Below are 6652 nucleotides of genomic sequence, written 5' to 3'. Positions count from 1 at the left end.
ACCAAAAAATACAAAACAAGGAATGCAAGGGAACTTAATATGATACAATGTATCTAGAAATATCTATTCAAAATATTACACTTATCTGTAATATATTAAAATTCTGGCCTTTGAGATTGGGGATGTAACAAAATGGCTGCCATTATCACTAATATTCAGCATTATAGTGGAGGTCCTAGACAATTCAACGCATTAATAAGAACATAAGTATGCAAAAAGCAGTGTAAAACTGTCATTTATATAGTACATAATTGAGTACATAAAAATTCTTTAAAAATCTATGGATAAAAGGTTACATTTACAATGGGACTTTAGTAAAATTGCTGGATAGAGAAACAATATATGAAAAATAATTTTTTCGTTCTATAAGTGAATAAGAAACATTTAAATCATTCAAAGATCCTAGTCATAATAGCATTAAAAATATCTATTCAAAGGCCTGGTGTGGTGGCTCACACCTGTAATCCCAGCAATTTGGGAGGCCAAGGTGGGTGGATCACCTGAGGTCGGGAGTTCAAGACCAGCCTGATCAACACGGAGAAATCCCGTCTATACTAAAAGTACAAAATCAGCCAGGGTGCTGGCGCATGCCTGTAATCCCAGCTACTTGGGAGGCTGAGGCAGGAGAATCACTTGAACCCGGGAGGCAGAGGTTGCAGTGAGCTGAGATCGCACCATTGCACTCCAGTCCAGGCAAAAAGAGCGAAACTACATCTCAAAAAAAAAAAAAAATATATATATATATATATATATTCAAATATGCTTCTGAATAAAAGTATGTGAGAGGCAACAATCTTCTACAACTACAAAAAACTGGATGATTTACAAACATCATAATGTTAAAGGTACCAAACAGTCATGGAAATAAAGATTAAATAAATTAAAATTTCAAGGAGAGTGAATCTTTTCAACTATAAGTTGACAATCTTCAACTATTTTTCTCCTTTGGAAAATTTCCAAGAGAACAGGCTGAGGACCAGGCTTATTCAGACAAAGAGCCTCTGCTGGCAGAGAGAAAAAATAGCAAAGCTTTTAACAGTTTGACAAGGCTGGTGTGACAAATACAAAGTTGATGATACTCAAATGCTCAGCAGATTTTCCCCACTGAACGTTTGCTGACTTCTGGCATAGTTAGGTAAAATACTTGTAAAAAGGTGAAGTGAAATATTCAGCAATCACTCAGTTCTTAGGAAACAAACATGTGCCAGAATTTGAAACTCCAGGAGGCTGCAAATTGTGAATAGCAGATCTGGATTTTCCACAGTCTTTCAGAGATTACAAAATAGAAATCTACCATGCTCTTACATCCTAGGGAAAAGTAGCAAACCAGACGTAGACTGAGTTTTAATAAAACTGCACTTTAGCCCTCATCATGAACAATTTCTGTCTGGATTAAATTAAGCATGCTCACCTTATGTGCCTAAAAGGGGAAAAGTGGAACTCTCTCTAGAATACCTCATCTGAAGCTTCTATAATTTTTTATACACGGTGCGTGACATGCAAGAAAAATATTACTAGATACACAAAGAGGTAAAAAATATGGCATGTAAATCAATATAAAAGATGAAAAAAGATGCAGAAACACACATGATCTGGATAGTGAAATCATCAGAAAATGACTTTAAAATTAACTATGATTAACATTTTTAAAAGAAGTAAAGGAAAAGTTAAATAAAATATGTGAAAGAACCAAGAACTGTAATGGATAATTTGAATTAATGAAAATAAAAATCAACTGGATATCCTACAAGGAAAAAACTAGGAACTCAGTGCATGGGATTAACGGGATATGTGACACAAAAGAACAGCTTTACATAACTCCAAAATTATAGAAAATATTGAAATTGAAGCACAAGAACAAAAATAATTGGGAAAAAAGATAGAGCATAAGAGATATGTAGGACACAGTAAAAAAAAAAAAAAAAAAAAAAAAAAAAAAAAAAAAAAAAAAAAACTAACAAATATGGAATGGGAGAAGAGAAAGAATAGGGCAGAAGCAATACCCAAAGAAATAATATTCAAAATGTTTACAAAATTAATAAAAGATATACACCCACAGAATCAAAAAACTCAGTGAATCATAAACAGGATAAACAAAAAGAAAACCACACCTAGGCACATCATAGTCAAGTTGTTAAAAAAACAAAGAGACCAAGAAGCAGCTTCTCTGCTCCTTCTGGAATCTCTGCCTGTTTCAGCCCACCTGCCTCCACTCCTGCCTCCACCATGCCCATCAGGGTGACCCAGAAGTCGTACAAGGTGTCCACCTCTGGCCCCCGGACCTTCAGCAGCTGCTGCTACACGAGTGGGCCTGGTGCCCGCATCAGCTTCTCCAGCTTCTCCCGAGTGGGCAGCAGCAGCTTCTAGGGTCGCCTGGGTGGAGGCTATGGTGGGGCCAGCGGCATGGGAGGCATCACCGCCATCATGGTCAACCAGAGCCTGCTGAGCCCCCTTGACCTGGAGGTGGACCCCAACATCCAGGCCATGCACACCCTGGAGAAGGAGCAGATCAGCAACTCTCAGCAAGTTTGCCTCTTTCATCGATAAGGTATGGTTCCTGCAGCAGCAGAACAAGATGCTGGAGACCTAGTGGAGCCTCCTGCAGCAGCAGGAGATGGCTCGGAGCAACATGGACAACCTGTTCGAGAGCTACATCAACAACCTTAGGCAGCAGCTGGAGACTCTGGGCCAGGAGAAGCTGAAGCTGGAAACGGAGCTTGGCAACATTCAGGGGCTGGTGGAGGACTTCAAGAACGAGAATGAGGATGAGATCAATAAGCATACAGAGATGGCGAATGAATTTGTCCTCATCAAGAAAGATGTGGATGAAGCTTACATGAACAAGGTAGAGTGGGAGTCTCGCCTGGAGGGTCTGACTGACAAGATCAACTTCCTCAGGCAGCTGTATGAAGAGGAGATCCAGGAGCTGCATTCCCAGATCTCGGATACGTCTGTGGTGCTGTCCATGGACAACAGCTGCTCCCTGCACATGGAAAGCATCATCGCTGAGGTCAAGGCGCAGTACGAGGAGATCACCAACCGCAGGCTGGCTGAGGCTGAGAGCATGTACCAGGTCAAGTATGAGGAGCTGCAGAGCCTGGCTGGGAAGCCCGGGGATGACCTGCAGCGCACAAAGACTGAGATCTCTGAGATGAATCAGAACATCAGTCGGCTTCAGGCTGAGATTGAGGGCCTCAAAGGCCAGAGGGCTTCCCTGTGGAAGTCGCCATCGCAGATGCAGAGCAACGTGGGGATCTGGCCGTTAAGGATGCCAACGTCAAGGGATGCCTCCGAGCTGGAGGCCATCCTGCAGCGAGTCAAGCAGGACATGGCGAAGCAGTTGCGTGAGTACCAGGAGCTGATGAACGTCAAGCTGGCCCTGGACATTGAGATGTCACCTACAGGAGGCTGCTGGAGGGCGAGGAGAGCCAGCTAGAGTCTGGGATGCAGAACATGAGTATCCATATGAAGACCACCAGCGGTTTTGCAGGTGGTCTGAGCTCGGCCTATGGGGGGCCTCACAAGCCCCGGCCTCAGCTATGGCCTGGGCTCTGGCCTCTGGCTCTGACGCGGGCTCCAGCTCCTTCAGCTGCACCAGCTCCACCAGGGCCCTGGTTGTGAAGAAGATCTAGACCCGTGATGGGAAGCTGGTGTCCGCGTCCTCTGACGTGCTGCCCAAGTGAACAGCTGCGGCAACCCCTCCCCGCCTGCCCCTCCTGCGACTTGCCCAGAGCCCGGGAGGGAGGCCGCTGTGCAGGGAAGCACAGGGAACAGAAGACACACCTGAGGCTCAGCCCTAGCCCTCGGCCCACCTGTGGGGGAATTTACTGCCTGAGGACCCCCCTTACCCATGCCTCCAGCTACAAAACAATTCAATTGCTTTTTTTTTTTGTCCAAAATAAAACCTCAGCTAGCTCTGCCAAAAAAAAAAAAAAAAAGATACAGAATCTTTGAAGCAACCAGAGGAATAAAAGACACTACATTTACAAGAACAACTGGAAAATGGAAGGCAGATTTCCCAAAAGAAACAATGTCAGTCAAAAGGTAATGTTATAACATTTTTTAAGTGCTAAAATAAAAATAAGCACACAGAACTACCAACATAGAATTCTACACCCAAAGAAAATATTATTCAACAATGTGGGTGGAATAAAGAAGCTTTCATATGAACAAATATTAAAGGAATTCCTCACCAGCAGACCAACACTGAAAGAAAGCAAGACAAAAACAAAGAAAATTCTTCAGTCAAAAGGAAAATTATGCTAGATGGAAACATGAAAATGCAAAAAGGCATGAAGAACACCAGAGAGAATAAATACATGGGTAAAAGTAAATATATATTTAGATTGCATAAAACAGTAATTAGAATATTTTGTACAGTCTAAATTATGTGCAAAATGAAATGTGAAGTGAAAATACATGACAAAAATAATGCAGGAGGGTGAAAAAAGGGGTAAGTACTGTTTACAGTTTCTAGTAGCGTCAGAGACATAGTACAAATAGTTCGTACTTGACTATAATAAGTCAAAACTTCCTGCTGTAATTTCTAAGGTAGCTACTAAAATAGCGGAAGAAGATATAACTGACAAATTAATTGAAAAAAAAACATTCTAAATAGAAACATTGACTACACTAAAAGAAGGCAAGAATGGAAGTAAAAGGGAATATGAAACAAGTGATTCAAGTAGAAACTTGATGATTTAGCAGCAAATATATTCTAAACCAAATTATATATCAGTAATTAATAAAAATAAGTCAAATATTTACAAGTAAAATATTAAGATGGTCAGAATGGATTTTTAAACCCAAATATATGCTAGTTACAAGAAATATAGTTTAAATATTAATATGCCAAAAGTTTAACATAAAAGGACTGAAACAGAAGTCATGAACCAAAAAGATGGATAATGAAACTGTAATCAGGAAAATCAAGAAGCAATACTAGAGAAAAAGAAAGTTATTTCATAATTATAAAAGGATCAATAAAACAAGAAGACATTATCATAGTCCTCTGTGGGAAGTGTTAAAGACTTTGTGGACATCTTTGATCCACCTCAAGACTCAATCAAGATAACAGCAGAGATTTTTGTGGAAACTGACAAGCTGATTCTAAAATCCATGTAGAAAAACAAAAAGCTAAAATAGAGGTAATCTTGAAAAAAAAAAAGAACACATCTGGAGGACCTGTAAATAAGAACTGTGGTATTAGTGCAAGGATATACTAACTGTAATGGTTATACATATAATGGAATAAAATAAAGAGTTCAGGCAAATATTATCACCCAATTTTTTTCATAAAGGTGATATTGCAGTTCAGAGGTGAAAGTGTAGTCTTTCAAATAAATAGTGCTATATTAAATGCACATTTATATGGGAAAAACTGCAATTATATTACAAAGTAACACCATATGAATTGCAAATTAGTTGAAAAATTTTATGTTAGATGTAAAATAAATATTTTATAGAAAATATCTTTAAGGATAACCTCTTTGTGACTTTGGTATAGGCAAAGTTTTTTAAAAAAATAGGACACAAAAAACACTAACCGTTAAAGAAATAAATGGTAACTTAGACCACACTAAAATTAAGATTTGCTCATCAAAAATACCAACAAAAAATGAAAAGGCAATCTACAGGATAGGAGATGACATTAGAAACACATATATCTGGCAGAGAACTTCTACCATGAAAATATAAACATATATACATATAGATAGATAGATAAAAAGACAATCTATCTAAAAAACAGACAAATGAACATAATGAAAAAAGATATTAAAATATCCAACAAATATTTGAAAAGCTGTTTAACTTCATTCTCATCAGACATGCAAAGAAGCAAATTAAAACCACAAAGGGATAGTACTATTCCACCACCTGAATAGCTACAATGTAGACAAAAAGTATTAAATACCAAATGTTGACAAAAAATGTCTAGATGTGATATCCTGGTAAATGTTTAACAACTGAATCTCTTAGAAATGAATATATAAGATCCCTGATTTATGGCTTTTTTCCAGTCTGCATACTGTAAATACACCATAGCCAATTTCAGGCAGCCATCCTGAGATCGCTGAATGCAGAATTGAGAAGAGATGCCCACAATTGGCCCTTGAAAGCCAGTATGACCCAGGTCCAGAACACCACTGACATGCAGCAACAATAATTCTCACATATTATTGGTGGGGGTGTAAATTGATACAACTGGTTTGGAAAACTGGCAGTTTCTCCTAAAATTGAAGACATGCATACCCTTATTACACAGCACTTCTACTCTGGGGTATGTACCCAACAGAAATCCATACATGTGTTCACCAAAAGACATGTTTGAGGATTCTCATAACATTGTTAATATGTAAAAGCTAAAACCTGGACACGACCCAAATCCCCATCAACAGTTTAAAGGATAAACAAATTGTAATACCATGACATAATGGAGTACTATGCATCATCAGTCAATAAACTACAGCCCACAGGAAAAATGTGACCAGTCCCTTATTTTCTTACAGCCCCTGAGTGAAGAATGTTTGTTACATTTTTAAATAGCCACATTCTTAAACAGTTATACAACTACCTACATAAAGTCATCAATTTTGCTTCTTGACCTACAGGGATTGTGTAATTTGCTATCTGGCCCTTTAAGAAAAAAATT

The 6652-nt window shown here is 38.8% G+C and overlaps 1 pseudogene; it reads left to right on the top strand.

Annotated features, from left to right (window-relative positions):
- The first annotated feature begins 2226 nt into the window (after nucleotides 1-2226).
- Nucleotides 2227-3683, top strand: LOC103232760 (keratin, type II cytoskeletal 8 pseudogene; annotated as a pseudogene).
- Nucleotides 3684-6652: the final 2969 nt, after the last annotated feature.

The sequence above is a fragment of the Chlorocebus sabaeus genome, chromosome X (assembly GCF_047675955.1).
Source record: "Chlorocebus sabaeus isolate Y175 chromosome X, mChlSab1.0.hap1, whole genome shotgun sequence".
Classification (NCBI taxonomy): Eukaryota; Metazoa; Chordata; class Mammalia; order Primates; family Cercopithecidae; genus Chlorocebus; species Chlorocebus sabaeus.
This window is presented reverse-complemented; position numbering and strand designations above follow the sequence as displayed.